Source organism: Typopeltis vanoorti, chromosome 9, assembly GCF_054136105.1.
Source record: "Typopeltis vanoorti isolate ZY-2024b chromosome 9, IOZ_Tvanoo_1.0, whole genome shotgun sequence".
Lineage (NCBI taxonomy): Eukaryota > Metazoa > Arthropoda > Arachnida > Uropygi > Thelyphonidae > Typopeltis > Typopeltis vanoorti.
The window spans coordinates 52,880,694-52,906,237 of NC_143557.1; the positions used below are offsets into that span (position 1 = coordinate 52,880,694).

At 36.9% G+C, this 25,544-nt stretch overlaps 1 protein-coding gene across 6 annotated transcripts in view; it reads left to right on the plus strand.

Moving 5' to 3' along the window:
• Positions 1 to 25,544, plus strand: part of ECSIT (evolutionarily conserved signaling intermediate in Toll pathway, mitochondrial) — a 95,402-nt gene that overhangs the window by 13,852 nt on the left and 56,006 nt on the right. The window contains exon 1 of one of the 6 annotated variants that reach the window (XM_090398581.1): positions 16,876 to 16,908. The exons of 1 other annotated variant lie outside the window; for it this stretch is intronic. The gene's annotated coding sequence lies outside the window, so the exon portion shown is untranslated. Of the gene's footprint in view, positions 1 to 16,875; positions 16,909 to 16,940; positions 17,147 to 17,277; positions 17,432 to 17,462; positions 17,593 to 25,544 lie in introns of those variants that run through there. 4 more of the 6 variants (XM_090398584.1, XM_090398578.1, XM_090398579.1 and 1 more) reach the window with 4 other exon arrangements.

The following is a 25,544-nucleotide window of genomic DNA, read 5'->3' on the forward strand; positions in this document are numbered from 1 at the left end:
GGCGACTAGACTTGAACCTAATCTAACTTCGAGCGACCAAGCGCAGAGGATGCAAACGCCACTTCACTAAGCTACACAGACCTTAGCAATGAATATTATACGGACAGATTATTTTAAAGTAGAATGTATTGACATTTTGTGAATATAAATTTAAAAAATCCCTATTTAACACGTTCGCTGCCACGCTACTTTGGCATGGTCTGTTCCCCTACGCCGAGCAGTTTTACTTTTTCAAGGTCAGTACGATAATCTCGTTACCGGAGGTAAACGTCCTACGAGTATACTCGTAGTTGGCTTGTACAGAGCATATACGGTCTATGAGAATACACAGTTTTGATGCTAGCCCCACAAGCCAAGCATTTTCACTTCTTCAAGGTCACTACAATAATCTCGTTCCCGGCGGTAAGCGGCGGTGAAGCAGGTTTACCCACTACGAGTATTATCAATTTACACTACATGGAAAGAAGTCAACAGACATTCCCCATTGAACAAGATGCATAGTGCCATGTAACGCGTCACGTGTTTGTAGCTGGGGTAAGTGTAAATTCGAGAATTATGATGTTCCCAAGTCAGCGCTGACTTGAGAACATCATGCAACCATTTCATCATGCTGCACGAAGCTTGGGCTTTATACTTTCCGGTGAAAGGGCCGCATGAAGAGAAGTGCCGGAGTTTTAAAAGAGACATTGTGATAGGATGCCATGTTGTCATCACTTTGACAAATTGAGCCATTCCAGATCAAATCAGCCATATCATACTGAGAGGTATGGCTGATTGTTGACGAGCAGGGAGCCAACTGCAAGTGCTACCGCAGTGAATGACCAACCACACCCACCGAATGACACCGAGTGACCGTAGACTGCTACGAAGGATAATATGTAAAAACGGTTATTCATCTGCATCCGACACGTCGATTGCGGAGTTCCGGACATCGACCTGAACACAATCTTCACAAGACATTCAGAACTAGGCTCACATTAGTTTCCATTGTATAACTGCGATATGAAAATCTCCCGAATTACCCGAACTACCATGGAAACCAATATCTCGGTTCTGAATGTTTTTTTGTGCTGATTTGTGTACAGTGGGAGGTGGAAACTTGGAAAACTATGTTATATTGTGATTCGTCACTCTATAAGATAGCTTTCCAAGTTAACACTTCACCTGTACCTAGTAGATAGAGGGTGGTGGTGGCGGCAGATCCTCGGTGAATGCCTCTTAGCAGGGTAATCCCCCAACTATGAAATTCATAGGTAGCGATGTGATGTATGGCCCTGGTTTCGTTTCGGCCCTCTGTTTGTGGTGCTACGAACATTCAACTCTGAGTATCTGAACAATGTAATCCTCCCGACTCTGTGGCGTTTCTAGGGAACTGACCATTATCTCTTCCAGCATGGCAATCACCATGATACAAGGCTGCTGTATATACGTGATTTGTAGACATCAACGTCACCACACCTGATTTCCTCCACAGAGCCCCTGACCTCATAACATACAGGAAGAATGGCCCAAAATTCCGTTGATCGCTATCGTAAGCTCGTGGAAAGTGTCTCGTAAGATTGGTGCAGTGATCGCAGCGAAAGGAGATCCTACATCTTAATAAGGTGGGCGCCATGGTTTTATGTTCCTCACACTTTGGTGTCCATTGACTTCTTCCCAAGTAGTGCATATGTCTGTACATATATAAACAAGCCCATTATTTCACAATCAGCCATTCACCTCCTCCGAGCAGCACTGGTATCTCGGTGAAACCAGTATACACAGTGTAGGTGTGTGATTTATTATTAGTTCATTTGAAGTTGCTGATTGAGATGGGCAAGGGATATGATCTGATGAATTAAAAAAATACATTCATTATAGAGTACCAGATTAAATTGTCAGTATTTTAGACTCTGTATAATGCTCTGCTTTAAGTGTGCAAAGAATGGTAAGATACTGAGCAGAACAGCGGTTACTGAAATAATGATGGATGTCCATGCCTTGAAGCTTGTAGTGAAAACAGGTTATCAGCTCAGGAAAATATGGAACAGCTGCCCATTGAATTTAACCAGGCTACTAATAGTAGTGTTTTGCAGAATACATTGTATCCTCGTCCTTGTAAGCCTCTGAAGTAGGCACTCAGTCATGGTACTCATTTTGATGCCTAATCATCAAGGAATAAGGCTACATTTGGTCTCAGAGACGTCACTGTATCATTGAAGAATGGAAAAAAAAAAACTTTTTTTGTCGGATGAGTCTAATCTAGCTATGCTCATTTGGTTTTTTTTTTTAATCAAAAAAACTCGTCAGAGATATCATCCATTGAAATCTCCACCTGGAACATTCGCAGATCTACGTTAAGCAATTCTGACAACGTGCTACAGGTCATCTTCTACAAGATCGTATAGCCTCAATGCCATGCTTTGTTGTCACCTTCCAGGAGGAGGACCCAGCCATTTTATGGTATGGAGAAAGTACTGAGAATCTCTTGGAGTCCCTGATACTTTTAGCACTGTGCTACAAAGTACTTACCATTGTGGCTACTCAGGCACATCCCTTTTGGAGGACTGTCTTCTCGGATGGTATAAGTGTGTTTCATCAGGGTAATGCGAAATATTCAGGGTTGCTGAAGATTTGAATCCCATTGAATACTGCGATTATGAGATTCGATAGGTCTGGTGTTTGAAATCCCAAATGGATTTCAATCTGGTGTTTGAAATCCCAAAAGCGAGTGTTCCCCACCTGGAAACACTCGCTTTTCTACTGGAAACAATTCTGACGAAGTGGGACAGATTATCTCCTGCAACATTCAAAGGTCGTATGAATGTTGCAGGAGATAATCTGTTCGTACGGTGTAGGAACAGTTTTGGCAGCAAAGATGGGACCGCAAACTATTTGGACAGTGATCATAATAATCATAGTAATGAAAAAAAATCAACTTCTTTTTAAAAGTTATTGATATTTTAATAAGAGGGGATATATAGTATATAGAGTAAATGTACATTGAAAACCATCAAGTTGAAGTTCTGTTCAAACACAGTGAATTCGATGCGTTTATTCAAGATTATCTCATATGGCGTTGCCAGTTTTTTTTTTTTGTTGTTGTTTTTGTTTTTTTCCCCTCTCCTCCAGAAACTAAACTCAGGTTTTTCCCCTTCTAAAAATTGCCACCGTCACGGAAACTTAATGCACTGAACTATGTCATTCTGATCCAGAACAAAACACAATCGGATTTTATTCAAGGAAACAAATCATTCTACGCATATATGCCATTTATTGAATAAATGCTTATTTCTTTGCAATAAAAGCATCACATTCTGTGTTGCAGAATGCTATATACTCTTTAACACGTTCATGGCCAATCACGCGATATCGCGCGATGCGAGTCCTCACCAAACGGCCGATCACTCGTTATCGCGTGGACGTCGCTAAATAAATAAAAAATAATAATAAAAATCTGCCCACCACACGAAATTCCAATTTTCAGCTTGGCAATGAAAGTAAAAAAAAAAAAAAAAATCATCTAACGCCTTTTTATTCCCGTATACGGGGAGTAGGCAAGGAGACAATGAAAGTGTTAACAAAATTTGATTGTTGCATTTTCATTGAAGTAGAAGGTCCCAATAAAATCAGTGTATCAGTTTGTAATATAAAATACACAGATTTAAAACTAACTATACATTTTATGTATCGGTGAATGCAATCCATATGATAAACAACCCTTGAAAATTGCCGAAATTCAAGGAAGGGTCAAGTTATATATGCATAGGCAGGAAAACATGGACATTCAAATTTCGGTACGAATAAAGGAACTGGATTTATCCGATATTGAGAAAGTTGGCGTTGCGACTACAAATTAAAAAATAAATTAGGACAAATGGCCTCTTTGTCTTCACAGCTTCAGGCTGCTAGCAATTGGTTATTGCATTAATCAGTTCAAGAAGTTACATGATTTGCCTTCACTGCCGCATGTTCATTCTTGGTTACTGATGCTGCCTAAGTGCTGCAGTCTAGTGATAGAGAATTTCAGGTTGCGCCATCAAAATTCGTGGATGAGATACACGGTAATTAAGTATAAGATTGTGCAGCTCCCTTACTTTTGCCATCAGAATTTAATTCCTTATTATTATTATTATTATTCGTGACACCTACAAGGAGTCCAAAGACTCATCGTGGGAGGACACCTACTGTACAACTCTCTGTCTCCACCACTACACCGAACCTCTACTACCAATCATCTACATCAGCGCCATCTACTGCCCTCCACCACAGCTAGTATTTTTTGTCTATAAATTGCGTGTGTTCTGAAGGGCAGATTTGTCTGTATGCGGGATGAAATACCCGAATTTCCGGGAGGGAAACTCTGCTACCTCCGTATGAGATCGGCTAACTCACTTTCAATTGAAAACGTCCATATAAAGATTTCTCCCGTCATGACGAGAATCGAACTTTTCCAATCGAAGGGCACAACGTACCGTTGTTCCATTTGCGCTAAGAGGCCACAGTTCATTCACCAGATGGTTTGGACCAGTAGCGCACTCAGGATTTAATCTTGGGGAAAGGAGGAGCACGAGCACTCAGGATTTAATGTTGGGGAGGGGAGATTTGAGAATACACACTACACATTGCATACGACCTATGACTGAGCACCTGCAGTGATCGCCAATACATGAAACCCGTGATCTCCTCTGGCCTGGCTCGGGCAAACGAAGTAGCTCTCGGTCCGCCCGAGCACTACTTCATTCGCTTTGGGTTCATAGCTGCCGTGATTCCTGACAGCTATAGGGTATTGCCACTTTATGTGACCACTAATTCATAAGTAGTTTAGAAATAGAAGACAAATAAAAAAATGAATTTTAATTAGGAAAAGATTTTTGGAAAATGTTCTAACGGTTTTTCCTTTTTCTTTTTTGGGGGGAAGGGGATTGCCTCTCCCCCCTTCCACTGGGTGCGCCACTGGTTAGGACAATCGAGAGATATTGTCCAGATCTCTCTTGCTTAGGTGGGTGGCAGGATGTTATCGAATGGGAAACGTTTTAAACACAAACATCCACTACTGTGGTCTATTATTTTGTATACTCTGGAGAAGACGACTGTAGTAGTAAACTATCCACTCATTTCAAATAGTGCTAATTTAATCATAGATTTTGGGTTCCTGTATTTCTAGTAATATGCTACCTTGCAATCCTAACCAGTAGTGCTAGAAATTAAAAAGAAAATGACCCAGTCTTGTTGCGAAGGGGAAGAATAAATAACAGACTAACAAACTTTAACAGGCCGTGTAGCTGAATGTAAGTGACATTTGCTTCAGCAGCTATTGTTACTTCGAAGAAAGACCTAAGTTCAATTATAATCGCTGAACTTTTTTTTAACTAAGCCTTTCTTCGACTGGTTCCCAAATTAGTTGGTCTCTGCCATTGACAAGCGGGTTTTTTGTCCCGTTAACTCAACAAAATCGACTGTAGAACTCGCTATTTTAGGCAATAACATGTTGTGTTAGGATCAGGGATAACGAGATGGCTACACTTCCTTGCCGTTACTTCGCCGAATGAAGCTTGAAATTAGTGATATTCCTGGACCAGCTATCTCTGATTGGCTACTAGTGGAGATTGAACTTCCCACTCAGTCTCCAAATTAGATCGGCCTCACCTACTTCCTGTAGCGGAAGAAAAGGCGTTAGTGGTTTTTTTTTATTTTTGAATTGATAAAAATATGATAAAACTGTGTCCACGACAATTAATAATGAAAATAACCAGTTTGGTTCTAATATAATCACGCATGGTAGTTAAAAGGATTTTAGTGTGCATTGACAAAGTTCTATTTGGTAGAAATATAATATTCCCACTAATTTATTGGATGAAATGGCAATGATTATATCTTTACTGTTTACGGATACTGTTTATATTTTCACATCACTCCAGGATGTGATACTAGAAAACGATGCTACACGTTCTAATGATGATCCTTTGAGAGCATGAGGCGGTGTCAGTTTGTCTGCCACACTCTCATTCTGATGTCTCAAAACCAGTAGCCATCTGAATTTAGCTATCACTGATGGCTAACTGTGGAGATTTGGGTGATCCTTTGGAATAAAAACATATTGCTATATAATAATCATAAATATGAACATTTCTTCAGACAAAGTATTGAAGATATACCACGTCGACCAAACCTAAATCCTAATGAATACTCTTCTATTCCAAAATTCTGTTCATCTTACCATTTTGTGATTGAACATATATCACTGTCCATTTGTATTCGTTCTTCAACCCACCTGGAGATGTTTTACGAGACGGAAAACAAAATATCTACAATTATTTAGTAAAGAAAGTTATTCTTATTATTATTATTATTATTACGTGAAACATCCAAGGAATTCGAACTCACCGCAGGAGGGCACTCCATCCTACCAGTCACTACGCAACTACCACCAGGACTGGCACATAGTATTGTTCTTTTGTTCTTGTGTGTGCGATTAATGTTCGGCGCCTTTCCAAAAAAGTTTTTTTTTTTTTTTTTTTTTTTTTTTTTTTTTTTTTTTTTTTTAATATAGTGTGAATAAAACGAACAGGAAATGAAAAACAAATGAAAACCGCTTTACAGTATAATGTTACCTACGGATTAGTCCTGCTTATACAAATTTTTTCAAGTTATATCAATTTTCAAAATAATATAAAATAGTAATATAAAGTTAAGAGATTTTTCAAATATTCTGTACATTAATTTTGCATTAATAAATAAATTAATTTTGAAGATTCAACGAAAATAGATAACAGAATTTTACAAGAATGTTTCGCATTGGACTCGAGAGTTTATTTTGGACTCGCCGATTATTTTGTGTCGCTGACACCGCCCTAACAGCCCGCTAATATAACGGGCTCGAATGTCGAGAAGAATGAGTTATCAGTAGTAAGCCGACTTTTTTTGGCCGGACCACATGCATCCGATCCGATTAAAATTAGGATACGGCCCTTACACGCAACTCAACAATTAATCATAAGTTGATTTATGATACATCAAAAAATAAAGAACTATTTTAGGTATATTTTCGTAAATTTTAATCAAAAATTACAGTGATATAATCGAATCCAGGATACAATTTCAGAATTTATTTGTTCGTTTCCGGGAAGATCTGAAGAGGGCCGAACGGAAGACGACGTACATTCCTAATTATATGTACCATTCGTTGTTCGTTTAAATTCTTATCTCATTTTTTTGACATCTTTTTGGCGCCTTTTCTTCTGCGGCGCCTGTGTATATTGCACACTTCGCACACACCACCAGCCGGGCCTGACTACCACCTTATACATATAACGTCATCTACCTCCAATCATAATAGTATTTTTTTTTGTTTGTAAATTGTAAAAGCAAACTGACATGGAGGAGAATGTTTGCCTGCATGCAGAATGAAAAAATCCGAATTTCTAAAAGGAATAACCTCTACTATGGGACGTCATTTGTAAAAGCCCATATGAAGATTCTTCTGTGATCATGACAAGAATCGAACTCAGATTTTTAATATTTAACTACAGTATACGGGTGTAAAATACCGCGAAAGCTCCGTAAGTCATTTCTTAATGAGGAACAAAAAAACAATAGTTAACAATATCATGTAGTGATTTCGATAGGTTCAATAAATAGGATTAAAAATGCAAAACAGTGGCTGCCTGAAAATAATTTGGTGGGTATAACTCTTGCTATGAAATAGATCGAGAATGTAAGAAAAATGCTTGTAATAGTAGGGAAAATTATTTGCGAAACAGAATAAATCATGGGTCAAGAAACAGAATGTAAGATGGTAAGATTAAAGAATAGAGTATGAAATGAATTTGATGAGAAAAATATTATTATGATGATTAAGGCCTGTATAACCCTGTGGAAGTGACATTTGCATCCATACCGCTAGGCCTCTTGAAAAAACCTGAGTTCTAATTCTCGAGTTCATCGATCTCTGGCACGGGCAAGCAAATTTGTTTGCGCAGGGACTCGGGATTTTCATTACATAAATTCACTAATTGTCTACCTCTTTTCCACGGATACTGTTTATATAATCAATGTTAGTCTTGGGCCAGCTATATCTGATTGGCTAATGGTAGAGATTGAACTTCCCCTCGGTGTTAAAAAAGTTATTATTATTATTATTATTATAAGAGTGTCTCCATGGAGTCAAAACACTCATCGCGGGAGACCCCACCTTGACACTAACCATTATTTACACAATATCTATCATACTTCTCCTTAAATTCATTCACAGACGAAGCATTCACAACCACCTCTGGCAATGCATTCCACCCCTTAACAACCATCCAAGTAAAAAATGTAGTCCTAACACCCTTGTTAACTACACTCTTATAGGAATGGCCCCTTCGTTGTCTCCCTTCCTGCACTGGTCTTAAAAATGTTATCAGTATCAATCCTGTAAAATCCCTTTAATAATTTATATGCTTCTATCATATCTCCTCTCCTACGTCTATCAGCTAGTTTTTGTAGCCCACAGATCATCAATCTATCCTCGTAGGAAACATCCCACAGACCTGCAACTATCGTTGTAACTCGCCTCTGAATCCTCTCCACCATTTCTTCATCAAGAAATCCAGGTGACCAGATCTGTGCACAATAGTCCAAATACGGTCTTATTAATGCCTTATAAAGTGGAACAATAACTTCCTCATCCTTGCTTGTTAGTCTGTTCTTCAACAACCATGTAATTTGATGTGATGTTTTGGCAGTCTTTGCAGTATGCCCTTTAAACTTAAGCTCTCTGTCCACAATAACTCCCAAGTCCCTTGCCTCGTCAACTTCTTGCAGTTCAGTTCCGTTAATATAGTAAACAGCATGTGATATCATCCTCCCGAAGTGCAAAAGCTTACACTTTGCCACATTAAACTGACAGCCATTTAGGTTAGTCCATACCGTCAGCCTATTTAAGTCATCCTGCAAGATATCTACATCATCTGAATTGATTATCGCTCTTCCTAATTTCGCATAATCAGCAAACAAATGGATATTTCCTTTGAAAGTATTCCCAATATTATTGATGTATAAATTAAACAATAGAGGACCAAGCACTGAGCCTTGAGGTACACCACTAGTCGCTTGCCTTCTCCTGGACTCAGCTCCTCCATAAACCACTCTTTGGTATCTATCCACCAGCCATCCTCTAATCCAAATCACCAGCTTCAGATCCATACCCATTTGCTCTAATTTATGCAACAGAGTTCCGTGTGGAATCTTGTCAAATGCCTTTGCAAAGTCCAGCAATATCGCTGAGTAAGGATTTCCTTTATCTAACTCTACTGTTATTTTATTATAGAAAGTAAGCAAGTTACTGAGAAAAGACCTACCTTTCACAAAACCATGTTTCCCCTTATAAAGTATCATATTGTTGTCCACCCAGTCCTGAAAATTCTAATTTTTACCAATTTCTCCAAAACCTTAACCACCACTCCAGATATGTTGATTGGTCTATAATTTGCAACCTCAGTCTTGGAGCCTCCCTTGTGCAGTAGACTTATTTCCCCCTCTTTCCACTCTATTGGTACTTTACCAGAACTGAGGCTTAAATTAAAAAACAGCCTGGTTAGAGGAAGTGCTAATTCTCTTGCACATTCTCGTAACATATGGGCCGATATGCCACCTAACCCAATGGCAGTGTTAGCATTAATGTTCTGTAATATATTATGCACCTCTATTTCGTCTATCTCTAGACTCTCGTCAGTCAATGACACATTCGACACTCCACTATCACAACCAGGATGGTACACTTTTGCAAAATGATCACTAAGCAACTCAGCTATTTGATTTGCTTCTGTAATTTCCCTACCATCAACACTTTTTAAAGTAATCTTTCCATGATTATTCCTTTTACTTGCCACATATTGAAAGAACTCCTTAGGGTTTCTTTTGGATTCATCAGCTAGCTTCTTCTCATAATTAGCTTTGGCTTTCCTAACCATACAGGTTATTCTCTTTGCCTGTACCTTGTACTGGTCATGGGAACGCCCATCACATTTTTCTTTATACTTCATCCACAACCTTTTCTTTAGCTGCAACTCCTGCTTAATAATATTATTCATTCATCTTACTCCTACTTCATTTCTCCTTCTGATTGGTAATACAGTCTGATACAGCTTTCTATAAATACTTCTGAACAATTTCCCGTGCACCATCAACATCTCTCCCTTTCAAATTTTCATGCTATAGCACTGCTGAAAACTGACGTCTCAGCTTGTCATAATCACCAGCCTTGTAATTCCACATATATCCCTTCTTAACAGAATATTCAGCACATTTTACAATCTCCCAGGTCAAGACCACATGATCGCGTTCCCCAAGTGGAGACAGTGTAATTAAATTACTTATTGATATCTTCTCCGATGTTATGACCAGATCTGACACTCTAGAATCTCTTGTCCCTTCCATGATATGCTGTCTCAGGTAGTTATCTCTTAACAACTGTATAAACTCCATTTCCTTTGTTCCTTGAGACCGTTCCTTCTCCCAATCTATGTCCCCAAAGTTAAAATCCCCCACAATAATTACTCGACCTTCATTCATCGTGCTAATTTGCCAGTACATACTGTCCACATTCTCCTTTATACCGCATTGGATTATAGCAAAAACCGATTACATATTTCGCCTTGTTAATCTCTATCTAACACACCAAACAGCCTCGAATGAACTGCCTTATACATGCCTGTCACCTTGAGGCACTTCTACCTTTTTTGGCTTTAACGCTTCGTCTATCATCAGTAAAACCCCTCCCCCATTCTCTCATCTCTGTCCTGAAAATACTGTACCCCTTACATTCAATCCCTATAACTATATCATTCTTAGTTAACCGAGTCTCACTAATTCCTATAATTTTTGGCCAAGTTGTACCAAGTAATGACAAAAATTCTTCGCACTTATTCCGAATACTTCGAGCATTAGCATACGTAAACTACAATACTCCCTTCCTCCCATAATCTCCCTGTGTGTGAATTAGCCCACTCTCTATGCTGTTAATTTTCTGCGAATAATTAGTCCCAAATTCACAGAAATTAATGACCTTAGTACTACTTGCAGCTGACTCTATCACCTGCTTCCCTAGCAAATCCCGTTTCCCCTTTTTTTGACCATTTACTCTATCCTTTATCAATAAATGTTCTAAATGCCAAGCGCCCAATCCATTTAAGTGCAAACATCTCTCTTAAAATACTCCTTCCTTTTATCAAACTCTTCCCAGACATTCATAAAATGAATATTCAGTTTCATTTCTTTGCAGAAGCTTTTACACAATCTTGACATCATTCCATTTACTATAATTGCTCTTCTGTTTAATTCATCGCTATCAAATCTTGGTAGCACACTCATGATCTTTCCACTCTTGCTCTTTGCATTCATTGCTATCACTATATCCTTCAAATCATGTCTCACAGAAAATCTTTCGCTACCTAGATCATTCGTCCCTATAACTGCAATAATCTCACTTGCTCTATCTTTCTGCAATTTCCCAGCCTCGGTTATATCCTTAATCTTTGACCCTGGATAACACGCTTTAATTACTCTATCATCCTTCACACCCTTAATTATAGAATCCCCATACAGCACAATATCGTTTCTGCTCCATTTTAACTTGACACCCTTTACCCCCACTGATGCTTGTTTTTGTCCTTGATCTTCTCCCACATTCTTTTATATATCACTCAGCAATCTCTGTGTATGTATTTCTGCACTATTTATTCCATGCACACACTCACTTAATCCATTATTAAATAACCTGTCATTCTCATTCCATGTCATCCTTAATCCCTCCCCCCATACTTTCTATTCCATAAAAAACATTAGAACATATTGTCATGCTGAAAGATAGTCTATACAATTTGGTCAGATCAAAATTATAAAAGAGATTACATTCATTTAAAAGTGTCAGTTCCTTTGTCTCGGGAGAACTTGCACAACACAGTTTACTCCACATGCTTCTATCAGTTACATTGGGATATGGCTGTATAAAAAAAGAATGTTTCCCATGAGACTGATGGCACCTAACTGTGAAGTCTTGATGATCACTTAAACTTGGGACATTGCATAAACCAGATGTATCATCATATATTACACTAAAACTTCGGTGTTTACACGAGTCAATTAATATAGGTAAAACAGTTGATACATTAGAAGATGTGAAATGGACTGCATTATCTTTCATTTCTACCTTGACATCAGATACAAGAGATGATACCATAGACACACAAGATGATAATGATGTTAAGTAATCTGGATTGACATCCCTAGCAACTACAGAAGAAATGGTTGACTCAGATGACATATCAAAATTAGAAAATAATGGATTGATGTCATCACTACCCAAGATTTTGATTGGCAGGTGAGAATTAACTGTAGCATCAGAAATGGAATGGGACTACACACTGATATGCATACATTCATCTGAATTGATGAAAGGATTGTCATCACTACCCAAGATTTTGATTGGTAGTGAGAATTAGCTCAAGAATCAGAAACTGAAAGGGACAATACACTGTTATGTACACACATTCACTTGACAGTTGGCCTTTAGCAACCAGCTCAAGTCACTTGAATGATCATTTAGATGACCGTACTCATATGGGAGGTCTGACTCCTTATCCTTTAATGATACCGAGTCGTCTATAACACTGGCACTTGAGTTGTCAAATATTGTTTTCAAATATTTACCCAGTTTATTTTTACTAAGTGGGATAGAAACCATCTTTTCAAGATGTTTAATCTCTGACAACGGCTGCCTTACATTACCTATACCGGAATTTTTGGCCATTTGACTCTTTGTAACGTACGGATCTATCTCCATCATAGGACTTTTTGACGATTTTCCACTTGTTGACTCTTACTTTTCTGTGTTTTCTTTGGCCAGACACAATATGACTATGCATGATCGGTTCCCCTGCTTCCTGCCGTGTGCCTTCCAGAGAATCATAGTGTTTATTAGCAACTTCCAAAAAAATCTTTCATTTTTATCAACTCCGCAGCTTTTAACAATGATGGAAGCATATTCCGTGAAATATTAATTTCTCCATGGTACATTTATTGGACCATCAACCTTAAGTCATTAAAGTTTATATCACTTAATGTAACAACAGGAGGATTACTTGAGTTCTTTAAAAATAAGCTGTGTAGAAGAGAGCTGCTTGCAGATGGAACTACTTTGTGAGCCTTAAGGGTCATTCCCTCACACAATAATGTTACATCCACCAAACTTTCACTAGCAAGTAATTTATCAAAAGCACTTAATATATTATCTTTGTGATTGTGCTCTTTCAAGCAAATTTTCTGTGATCTTGTTATCATATTGAGTTCTGAACTAGCATTAAAATAATATATTCATATTAGAATTCTTTAACCAGAAAATTAGGATTCTTTAAAGTACCATGCCCTAACTACTTAAAAAATTGCAGGAATTGCCAAAATGCTTCATCAAGCACATCATTACACAGACAATATTAAACAATAAAAATACGTTGCTTCAAATAATCATCTCAGTATTATACGCTTATAATCAATAGTTTTCAATATAACATCCAGTACACATGCTCAGAGAATGACAAGATTAGGCTTAACAACACGACCACGATAGCGAGATTAGGTTTAACAGTTATAAAGGCCAAAAACTGCCTCGTCTTCTCCCAATAGGGGATGAGAGGCTCTGGTGCATTTATTACTATTATAAGAGAGCCAGGGATTCGTGAAGACCGTGGATAAAAATTGCCAGTTTGGTCTGGCTAGTGCAAAAAAGCATTATAATAATTTTAACCATGAGTAGGAATGTGAAGGTTTTGTCCGATCACTGTTTCATATTTTTTATGGAACGAACTCGCAAAATAATTACGGATGATGCGATTGTGAAAGTTATCACCTTTACCAACAGATGGTGAAAGTGGTCATGCTGTTCTGCCTTGGCAATATTACGGACACGCAGAGATATCTAGAATAAGAGAATGTATGTGCAATTGTAAGGTAAGAAAGGAGATTATAATAGTTAGGAAAAAAAGCTTGAAGTAGGACCATCAGGAAAGAAACTCGAAAGAAAATAGGTTAATGAAAAAGGAGGTGGCATGGGAGATATTAAGAAATATTTGATTATCTTAATAACAGATTGTGTAATTAGATATGGAAGTTAAATAGAATAGATGCCAAATGGTTGAACAGGGAAATTAAATAGGAATAACAGAAAACATGAAAGTTATAAAAAATGTATAAAATTCATGGAAGTGAACACGAAATCTGAAAATGCACATTAGAAAAGTCACAACAATAGTAAAATAATAAGATAAGTGTGGGAGGAAATTATTGAAACAAGACAAGAAATATCTGAGTTTTCTCTTCGACTCAAAACTCATAGTGGAGCTCTTTAATTACTGCATTTAATTTTTCATACTGATGGAAATAATATTGTTCTTAACGAGAAAAGAGGGATTGAAGGGGCTTAAGGCTGAAGTATTTAAATTATTAAACATCATTGATGTGAATAAATTAGTTGGACTGAAAGAGATTTGAAGATGCTAATGAATTGACACTTATCATTGCTACTGTAGCTTAATGAATCTTGTTTCTTGAAATATACTTAACGAAGAAAGCGAGGTTGTCTCACTGCACAGAAGCAAACCAGTTGTATTAAATCATACACCTGTTTGCATTTCTGGAATGGCAGTTAAAGTTTTGGAGAGACCGATTAGAATTTGACACAGGATTGGGAAATGAGAGGAACTTTTTTTATAGAGGTGACAAGTTTGTCAATAATTTAGTTACGTTTTATAATCAGTCACTAGAGCAGTGGGTAAGGAAAATGTATATGTTGTACATTTTTTTGGATTTTGCAGTGAAATTTGACAGGTTGCTACATAGTAGATTGTGAAATGCAAATCGGTTTGGATAACTGGTTAGTTAATTGGGTTGGTAACTGACTATCTAATAGATATCATCAAAAGGTTATGCTTAGAAGACCTATTTCTGAGGAGGAGACTTATAAATGGAATCTCCACTATCATCGACACTGTCGACGGTACAGGAGATTCCATTTATTAAGGACGATACAGGAGATTCCTAATTAAGCATCTGCCTCACGGCGCTGCTTAATAAGGGCGCTCGTTCAGCCATATTGCGATAGGTGCCGTCGCTACAGCAAGTGTGGAAAGAAGTTTTTCCAAGCTTAAACTGATTAAAAATTATTTGCGAACAGCAATGACCCAAGAAAGATTGGTTAGTCTAACAACTATATCGATAGTGGCGGACATAGCTTATAATTTAAATTTAGAAGAGCTTATAGACAGTTTTATTATGTGATATTCCGATAGATCAAACATTTAATTCATATTATTACCTTGATTACCTTGATGGATCTGTGGTTTCAGTTAGAATTTCTCCATGACTGCAGGTCGTAAAGAGTCCAGCTATTCCTGTCTTGGGCTTTTCTTCTCCATTTTCTTCCAACTTTCTTAATCATTGGGTCTTCCCACCTTAAGGCTGGTCTTCCAGGTTTTCTTTTGGTATTTCTCGGATACCAGTTTGTAACTCTAACTGTCCATCTGTTGTCTCTCATTCTGGCAAGAAGTCCTGCTCATCTTCTTTTGCTGTTGTAGATTGCTTTTATTATGTCCGTGAATCCTGACTTCTTTCTGATTTCTGTGTGTCTTACGTGGTCTATTTTGTTTATATTGCATATTCTTCTTTCCATTGCACGTCGAATTGTTATTAAGCTTTGTTCTTTTAAAGTTGTGTTCCATGTTTCACTGCCATGAGTTAATGCTGGTAAGATGTGACTATTGAAAAGATGGGCTCTTATGTCTACTATGTTTTGGTTGGTAATTGTTGATTTTATTTTGTTGAAGGCTATCCAAGCAGCTCTTTTTCTCCTTGCTATTTCATTTGATATATCATTATTCATTTTTATGGACTGGCCAAGGTAGATGTATTCTTCAACTTTTTCGATGGTGTGAGATTCTGTAGTGATTGTATGATCTTTACAGTATTTGTTTTTCATCCATCTTATTTGGTCAGGGTGTATTTCCAATCCAATTTTTTGGCAGTTTTGGCTTATGTTATTCAGCATTGATTCTAGGAGTTTGGGTGAGTGTGATATTAATACCACATCATCGGCGAATAATAGGATATTTAATATTTCTCCATCAATAATCATTGATGGTGAAATTCATATTATTATGTTATCGTTTTGCATTAATGTTTCTCTTGTCACAAAAGCAAAATAGCAATTGGGGAATTTCTTATATTTTTGTCTTATAATCATTAGGGGCGATATTTAATTGTTTGCCTCAGCGCGCGATCTGGCGACGATCTTGGGAATCTCATTAGGTTTTGTCCTGGGATTACTGGCCTTTATATGTGAATCTAAACCATGAAAGCCTCTTAGCCCATGGTACTGTAGTAGTGTTAGCACCACAGATGGCTGAGAGTTAGATAATCGGAAAATTATTATTATTATTATGTGGCACCTCCAGGGAGTCCAAAGACTCATCGAGGAAGAGTGTGCCAACGGCATCGAATGATTGACCCTTCCAACTACTAACCGCGCTCAAACTTGCTTAATTTTTTGCTGAGCCATTAGTAGCAAAGGCTCTACCAATCGACCAACCTTTGCTCTTACTGTGTCGACCGAAACGTTTTTCAACCCAATTTAAGCATCCAATAAATGACACCTCATGTTTAAAAGTTTCAGCATTAATTCTCAGCAACAACAATGAACCTCGATCAGTCGAAGTCTTTGTGATAGTAGTTATGTCTCGGCTTGATCCAGAAGTAATTTTTTAAATGGGATTTCACTTAATTTCAACGAAAGAAACGGTGGTCCCGTCTATGAAAATCTACACGTAGAAACTTTCTTCTTCAACACACCGATAAACGATGGACGCCATTTGAATTCCTAGATTTAAGCAATCGAAGGTGTGAATAAAAGAGTTCCTTCCATTAACTTCTCTTTCTCTAGAGGGCTTTCTTACAAAGGAAGCGGAAGTAGATTTGTTGTTTTGTAAATTTGTGCTTTTAAGTATGATACCAAGAACTTGTTATGATATGTTTATTTTGCTTCGAAACAAATTTGGCTTTTGTGTGCTTCTTTTTAAAGTTTTTCGGTTCACGTAATGGGGCCCTTGATCTAGGACGTCAAGGTGGGGGGAAAGAGGTACAGTTCAGATAAATAAATCAAGTATAAACTATTTATTTATTCCATGATCACAATAATAACACAAATTGTTTCTAATATACTGTACTTGTGATTTCAATAATTGAGTTTAATTGAATTTATACGAATGGTTGAATCTGAGCGAAATCAACTACAGTACTCGGTTATTCTCATCTGGTTTAATGTGTCATTACAAATCAGACCCCCAGTGTGATTTGTTTCAATTCTGATGTTTGGAAACAGTTACAATTACTTGAAGATACCGTATTCCTTGACTGACGATAGGTATATGTTTCGGATGGCATTACATATATAATGAATCATCCTAAATATGATAGAAACTATAGCCGTTAGAAATTGTCTGATATGCTACGTTCGCATTCAAAGAGGAATAACCCCAAATAACTATAGCCGAAACTGTTAAAACTACGTGTACCCAGTTGAAAGTATGACATTATCCCGTACTTGTGTGTGTGTGGTTATTGCAGTGCTTATTTCTTAAAATTTTATTTCATTATCCATTTTTATATTGCCTAAAATTCGCCATAATTTATTTGTCCAGTCCTATCAAAAATAAATATTTAGCATCATAATTTAAATATACAGCCTCACAGTTAATAAATGGGTTCAAGTTTTATAGCAATATATATTACAGAATAAGGATTATGTAGGAGTAGTGGCAGAGAGAGAGAAGCCGAGCTCCACTATATTTGGAAGAATCATTGGTGAGTCACTGTGAATTTTAAATAAGTAATTGAGAAAGGTCACTTCTGAAAGAATAAAAGCTGTAAGACCAGAAGGTCAACATAACTGAAAGTTTTCATAATCATATGGAGCTCTCATATGAAAAGCTTAGCAAGGGACTGGATTTAAGGCTGTTGTGGTCCTAAGCTATAACTACTAAGGGATCTCCTTTGTTGGGTAAATTTTAAGTTATCAATACTAAGGTAGAGATCCCTTGTAATGTTATGTCCTAAGCTGTATCTTATGTGTAAATCTGGTCCTGGGTTTATCTGATCAGATAATATTACATGACACCTCCATGGAGGCCACCTTACACTATTCAGTCTACCATTGACACAGTGCCATCCACTACACACTCTATTATGTGTTAATGGCTTGTGTTCTCCAGTTGGTTTGCCCAATTTGTTGGAGGAAGAACCCTTTTTTTTTTTTTTAAGGGAGGGGATCCCCTACTACTTGCCTTCATTTTACTTCAATTCAAAATAGCCACATTAATTATATAATAGTTTGAGCACGGTTAGTAGTTGGAAGGGGACCAATCATTTGATGCTGTTGGCACACTCTCCCTCGATGAGTCTTTGCACTCCCTGGAGGTGTCTAATAATAATAATAATAATAATAATAACAGTGCTCCATTTACTATTCACAAGTACATATTCTCTCTTATATTTCAGCATTCTTGCTGCTGTAGAAACATTTCTGGTAATTGTTTTCTGAAATTTCTCTCATTACTGCCAATGAACACTGCTCAGAATGTTTTCAGTATGTTTAAAATGGAGATCTGTAAAATAAAATTTTCAGTGATTTATACATGTATGTATGTATATATGTATGCACAGTATATATTTTATTGAGGTGGAGAGTGATTTAAGAGGAGGTGAGAATAAACAAAAATCCATAGATTGTCACTGAATAGCTTATCTTGCTCTTCCAAAAATGAGGTATGACATGTTTCAAAATTTGTGTAACATGAGGAATTGCTTAGGTCAAATATATATATATATATATATATATATATATATATATATATTGTGTGTGTCCAAGACTGTTGTGTTGCATTTAGAAACTAGCTTTTTTATACTTATTTTTATATTTAAGGAATAAAATATTATTTAGACAATGAAATATGTATGCAATATTCTGTGGCTGTGGCAGACAAACTGAACACTTCTTCCATTTGTTTTAAGGATAAATGATATGATGCAGTGACATGTATTGTACGAAGTGTAGTGGTATGAAATAATGTTTATTTTGTTGGTATATATAAATAAAAAACCGCTGAAGTTTGGTTTAATTAATTAAATAAAAATTGTACAGGCTTTTTTTTAATTAGAAGTATCTAGTAGGTTTGATTGCAGAATATAAAATATAGTTTTTTAAGAAAGTAAAGAAGACTGATGATGGACAAAACTAAATCTAATTTGTCAGAAAGTTAATCAGAATGATTGTTCAACTGAAGAAATTGGCAGATTTAGCAGAAATAATGTATAAGGCTTGTAGGATGATAGATGTGGACTATATACTGCAGTCTAACATTTAAACATGAAGTCTAACATTTAACATGCAGTTAAAAACTCTGTTTGAAACTAAATTCATATTTCTTGTTATGTTCCTTTTCCTGCCCATGTGCTCAGGTTCATTTGTTTGATCTGGAAAAATAACTTGTATATGTAGAGGAGTGTATAGTGATCTTGATCTCCACTTTAACCCCCCCCCCCCTCTCCACACACTTGATAACCTTTACATTTTACTTATAAAAAAAGAAAGAAAAGCCTCTGTTTCATATTTTGGCTCAGATATGTTACACAAATTAAATGAGTAAGTTAATTATGCTGAAGCCTAACTGTTCACTAAGTGCTCATATAATGCTGCATGAATGTCTTATTTCATAGAGAAGTAAAATATGAATAAACCATTTTTGGTTAGGAGGAGGATAAACTTAAGTTTTCAGTAGGATAGGATAAAATGTTATTAATTGGTCACATACAGGCCACTAAACTCCGAACTTATTACCAAGTCATCTTAACAAACTGCTTTTCATTTCAACTGTGTGTTCAACTTTCCTAGATGGAAGTTTGATGTTAAAAGCAACAGCCTATTTAGAAAGAGAAAAAAAGTTGCATTTATGTATTTTCAAGATGATGATTTCCCATACTTTTTTGTTTGTTTGGTGTTGGTGTGTGTGAGTAAGAATCCCAGTCATCAGAGGCTAAACTTTTTATGTTTTATTATTAGTGCTGTAGGTGAGTGTTAAGAGTTAGTTAATCAGGAAACCCTGCTCTTCAGATCAAACAACTTTTTTTTAAGATACTTAAGGCCTTTAATAACAGGGATTCAGTCTCACATCAGGCACTGGACTTCATACAGACAATTCTGCACATGGGATTCATACTTCAATGTTTGTTGTTGCTATTCACCTGGCTAGCCACAGCAGCAAAATACTTAGATTTAAGAATGTTTACCCATCTGTCCTCCCCTGGCCAATTTTTATGTGAAGCATTTCAAAAAACTTACTAAAACCTATCTGGCTAAGATATGTTGATGTGATCTCCATTTAGTGACATGACTCAGACACATTAGACTTTTTACTTCTTCACTTCAACAGCAAATAGTCTTTTCTAGATGCTAATCATGGAGCTTCCAAGTGGTGCTCTTTCTTTCTTTCTCAGTTTAGAGAAAACTTACCCACAGGGCTAGATACTACATCTTGCCTTAGTAATTTGCTTACTTTTTTAATAAAGTGACAATTGAGTTCGATAAAGGAAATGTCTACTGAGTGATACCACTGGACTTTTCAAAGGCATTTGATTGGATTACACATGGCGCTCTGTTGCATAAATTGAAGGTGATGGATATGAAGCTGGGGATTCAGATAAGAGGGGTGGCTGATGGGCAGATATCAAAGAGTGGTGTAGGATATCAGTTATCAAAGAGTTGATTCTAGGAGATGAAAGGTGACTGGTGGAGTACCACAGAGCTCAGTATTTAGTCTGTGTTCTGCTGTTTAATTTGTACATCAGTAATATAGGAAATGATTTAAGGAGAAATATTTAATTGTTTGCTGTTGATGATGAAAAGAGTGATAGTGAATTAAGATATAGGGATCCAGCAGGATGACTTAAACAGATGGGCAAAGGTAAATGGCTGACAAGCATCTCTGTAGCGGAATTGGAAGAAAGATGGTACATTGCACCCTTCGATTAGAAAAGGCCAAATTCGATTCTTGTCGTGATGGGAGGAATCTTTATATGGACTTTTTCAATTGAAGACGAATTAGCCGATCTCATACAGTGGTAGCAGGGTTTTTTCTCCCGGAAACTCGGGTTTTTCATCCTGCATACAGAAAAATTGGCCGTTCAGAACATGCACACTACTTACAGATAAAAAATACCAGTTCTAGTAGGCTTTGATGCAGATGATTGGTAGTAGAGGTTCGGTGTAGTGGTGGAGATGAAGAGCTGTACAGTTGGCATCCTCCTGCAATGAATCTTCGGAGGTGTAATGAATAATAATAATAATGATGATAATAATTTATTTTAACATGAAGTGTTAGGTCAGGACTTTAGGATGAAGTTTAGAATACATATTGCCAGGGTTACCAAAACAGTACATCATATTACATGGTTGTTAAAGAAAACACACCCTGCTGACAAGCAGAAATAAGGAGGTTATTGTCGTTTTGGTGCTCTGAAGATGCTGGATAGAATACCAGCAAAACATCACAATATATGTTAATAAATAGTTATTTTCTTATCAGTCTGTGTTCTCATCTATACTGTTAAAATTAATTAACAAGGAGATTATTATTCCTCTTTATAAAGCTTTAATAAGGCCACATCTGGACTACTGCACAGATCTGTTCCCTGGATTCTGTTGGAATGAAGATTGGTCAAGGGGATCCAGGGATGAGCCGGCCTGGTTGGCCACGTGGTTAGTGTGTCCGCTCTCCAGTCAAAAGGCTGTAGGTTCAAATCCTACTGTGGGTATGGATGTTTGTGATTGTCTGTGAAAATACTACTGGTGGTGGTGGTTGGCGGTAGATGGCATTGGTGTAGATGATGAAGGTAGTTGCGGTTGGTAGATTTAATATTAATTAATTTGCTAGTTTGAATGAAACAAACAGAACTTTTGTGTAAATAATTTGCAAAATTGGGGTGGAGACAGAGAGTTGTAGAGTAGGTACAATCCCTCGATGAGTCTTTGGACTCCCTGGAGGTGTTACATAATAATATAATAATAATAAAATGAGTGACCAAAATCATGGCAGATCTCTGGATTGCTTCCTATGAGAATAGGTTGAAGGTCTGTGGGCTTCAAAAACTAGTTGATAGGCATAAGAGAGGACAGGGCAGAAACATATACATTATTAAAGAAGCTTTATGGGATTGATACTGAAGGCTTTTTTCAGTACGTGGTGGTGGGGGGGAGGTATAAGGGGTTACTCTGGAAAATTGTATTAGATTGTGGTCAGCAAGGGAGTTTTGGACCAACATATTTGTTGGGAGAGTGGTTGTGAGTGCTTTGTTAGTGCATGAGTTCAAGTGGTATAATAGGTGTTGTATGAAAAGTGGTTAAAATTGACCTCCTGCAACGAATCTTCAACTATATGGAGATGCACAAGAAATAATAATAACTGTCTGCTGTACACTCTTTCCTGGGGGCCAGTTAAAAATCATTGATAGTTTTGGGCCAGCTACCATTAATTGGCTAAGAGTGGAGATTGGCAGTCCTCCAGTTTCAAAAAAATTAGTTAGGACTAAATAGCCTCACCTACTCCCTTTGGGGATTAAAAGATGGGTTAGCAGATTTTTTTAAATAATAATATTTAGTTCTTCTAGAACTTCAGGCATACTTACCTATTGATAAGTTTCTTATAGAAGTTTCAGTTCATAACCAAATGATCTCTAGCACGTTCTACAGGACTAGATCAGGTTGCTTAAGAGTGGAGTTACTGTCTTCAAATTATAGTTTGCAAAATTGGATATAGTAGTTCTTCCAGAACTCTAGATATGATTGCCTATTATGCAGAACTGTTTCACAATAAGCACCAGATTTTAAATAACCAAACCTGGCTGGAAGTGTAACATTTTATTTTTTCTACTTGTGTGACATACATTATTTATTTCTTCTGTTTATCTTCTATCAGTACGTGTCATTTTACCTTATTATGTAATTGATCACACAGCCAGCAGCATTGTGTCCTGGTTTTAACACTGGAGGTCACATTGTATGTACCATGTTAGGGTATTTTGCATCCTTACCGTACTGTATATGATGTAGTGGTTGTAATGGTATTCTGTATTATATATATCAACTTATGCTTCTACTCAAGCAGCTGAGTAGAAGTAATAAGACTATTATGACAGTATAAATGACACCTTTCTATTAATAAGTAATTATTGATTCTTAATTCTTGTAGCAAGGCTTATACGTTGGTCATACATAACTGGTAATTAACTTAAGGAATTTACAATGCATAAAACAGATATTGATTAAAGGAAACTTTAATGAATACCTTCAATATTTCAGCAACGTCATGTTGCCGTCTTCAGGAACATACATAATATTGTTTCTAAAGTCTTAATGGTGCCCCCTAGCAGACTAATTGGATTGTTTTGGCCATTGGGCTGAAGTTCTCATGATGTAAGTCTCATGCACCCAAATTTGTTGAGGTTTGGAACGTTTTTATAGAGCTGCTGATGATTCCATGAATAATCTTTCGTACGTGAACTTGCTGTGGTGTATTATTTTTGTTTTCTTCCAACGAATTCTATGGCGGGTATCCATGACTTGGTCTGCAAGCCCAGAGGGGCTGTACTGGTGAAACCGGATGTAGTCTTTGTGTTCTGAAATCCTGATATTTGCTGTCCTGCCTGTTTGGCCAAAGTAGGACAATTTACACCAGGTAGGTCTAGGGGAAGTGGTTGGTCTTTGAAGGAGCAGATAAGGGACGCCAACTTTTTATATGTTCTATAACAAGAAGTTAGGTCATATTTTTTGAGGATATTAGTTATTTTCTCAGAGGTGCCCCAGATGTAGGAGATGGTGATAGATTTAGTGTAATCTTTATTGCAAAGGGGGGGAGGGGGTTGTGGTTTACTGGTTTTAGTATTTTTTTGGGATTGTAGCCATTGGCTAAGAAAGTGTTAAGGATGTGGTTTAGTTCAGTGGTTAGGACATCATTATCCGAGTAGATTAATTTTGCCCTGTTATATAGTGCTTTAATAACCCCATATTGTTGTGAGGGGGGGGGGAGGATTGCTGGTGAATGTATCTGCCTCTGAGAAAATAACCAATATCCTCAAAAAATATGACCTAACTTCTTGTTATAGAACATATAAAAAATTGGCCTCCCTTGTCCACTCCATCAAAGACCAACCACTTCCCCTAGATCTACCTGGTGTATACCAGGTCCCTTGCAACTGTAAATTGTCCTATTTTGGCCAAACAGGCAGGACAGCGAATATTAGGATTTCAGAACACAAAGACTACATCTGGTTTCACCAGTACAGCCACTCTGGGCTTGCAGACCATGCCATGGATATCTGCCATAGAATTTGTTGGAAGAAAACAAAAATAATACACCGCAACAAGTCCAAGTACGAAAGATTATTCATGGAATCATAAGCAGCTCTAAAAAACTTTCCAAACCTCAACAAATTTGGGTGCATGAGACTGTCCCAAATTTGAGAGACTTACATCATGAGAACTTCAGCCCAGTGGCCAAAACAACCCAATTAGCCCGCTAGGGACACCATTAGAACTTTAGGAACAATATTAGTTTCTTGCCTTCTTCCTCATTTGCTTTTGTTAGTGCCTGCGTGCATATACTATATTTGTATGTTCCTGAAGATGGCAACGTGACTTTGCCAAAATATTGAAGGTAATCATTAAAGTTTCCTTTAATTAATATCCATTTTATGCATTGTAATTCCTTAAGTTAATTACCAGTTATATTGATTCTTAAAAAGGTGTTAATTTCCCAAGAAAGGAAATTATTTAACCTTAGCACAAAGAATTATGAGTTGATAACTATATTTTTAAAGCTGTTAATAAAAAAAAAACGTTCTCTAAATTTGTTTTGTGTGTGTGGGATTCCTCCGATTCCTTAAGACTGGTTGAGCCCTCCTAGTAAAGGATTAAGTATTTAATGATTGTAGATCTGTGTTTTGCCTTTTCTGAGGGATGAAAAACCAGCGTTTCCAGATGAAAAAACTCTCTACCTCCGTATGAGACCAGCTAACTTACCTTTTAGTCGAAAGAGACCAGTTAAAGGTTCTTTTTGTCGTGGATGGGAATCAAACTCTGGTCTTTCCGACCAAAACCAAATGATCTCCACCATGTCTATACTTGTCTATACCAACCAAGCTATGGAGGCTCTGGTTCTCTAAATGCTTTTCTCTAATGTTGTATGATCATCAGTTTTTTTTTTTTTAATTCTTAATCATAATTGCTTATTATGATAAAAACTAGTCAATTCCTAAAACTATTCATTATAAAAGAAAACACAAGCTGAATTGGCCTTCTGTCTGTGTGTGCATTTTTGCTTTCCTTCAGTTTACAATGAAAATACAGTAGTTCATTATTATATTATAATTATGATTCTTTGCTAATTTGGAGATGACTATGACCTGCTTACACGTTTTTTTATTTT